Below are 1,304 nucleotides of genomic sequence, written 5' to 3'. Positions count from 1 at the left end.
TATATATATGCGTATTGATATCTACATATACACTTATCACATGAACAGAAATTCGGACAACTGCCCTTTTAAACACACGTGTACCTCGTTTTTCTGGTTCTCGCTGGCCATCTCCAGCTCATACTTACCGTCACAGACTATCGCAAGCTTCTTCCGAAATACTTCGACCTCACTACACATGTAATGTTATGATGCACTCATTACTTCTAGTAGTTATGTAGTGCAATGACGGACCCATTACTTCCATTACTATATCATGTAATCTAATGGAATGATCATTGTGCGCAGTCGTGAATGGGTCAGAGGAATAGGAGAAGGTGCATGGCGTGTCTCATTCAATATAAGTTGTGTATACGCGTCTGTTAAAATATGGGGTACATGCAGCCAAGAAACTGTACAAGTACGAGCATAACGTTCAGGGCGGGTGCAGTTTCGATCTCCTGTTTGCTGATTGATCTTTGCTTCTATATACGTCTACCGAGCCGACGTCAACGATAACTATATACACGCACCACTTGATAGACTCACACACGACCCTCACACATACGAACTCTGACGTGTGTGTAAGACTCGCCAAAGTGCGGAACACTTTGCAGTACACGAACTAATACAAAATAGAAATCCATAAGGAACTAGAAGTATCAGGGAGGAAAGGGGGGGGGGGTGGTTAGGTAATATAACCCAAATACAGTTGATAACACACAGATGGAAAACCAAACAAAAGGAACCTGAAGTGTCAGGGAGAGTTAGGGTTGATAACCGTTTATAACTCAAACACAGTTGATAACACACAGATGGAAAACCATATACAGATTACATTGACTTACCTCTTCAAGTGTTCGATCCTTTCACCCTCTGCCGCGGCCCAAGAACGCGCCGCTATTCGGGGCTGAGCGGTTGCTTCAGCCACTGCAGTGTATATCAACGAGAAGAGAGCAAACATACGGATGTATGTACTTGATTAATTTATATAGGTAGGTATACGTGTACATGTGTGTTGTGTGCTCGTGTATATAAGTACGTAAGTACATACATATGTATGTATGTATGTACGTATGTGCGTATGTATGTATGAATCAATGCCTGCGCGGATGCAAGGTTTGCGTGTTTGTACGTGTGTACTATTCAATTTGCGCTATAGCCAATTCAGTTGCCAGCCACGTATAAGAGTGATGCAGTTGTTCCCATGCCAACATGTATATGATTTATGGCATTAGAGTATCAGATGAAGAGATACGTTATAATACGTTATGATAATGGTAAGATCAACCAGTTGTACAAATACAATGTCATATATATATATA

The sequence above is a fragment of the Sphaeroforma arctica genome, assembly GCF_001186125.1.
Source record: "Sphaeroforma arctica JP610 unplaced genomic scaffold supercont1.237, whole genome shotgun sequence".
Lineage (NCBI taxonomy): Eukaryota > Ichthyosporea > Ichthyophonida > Sphaeroforma > Sphaeroforma arctica.
This window is presented reverse-complemented; position numbering follows the sequence as displayed.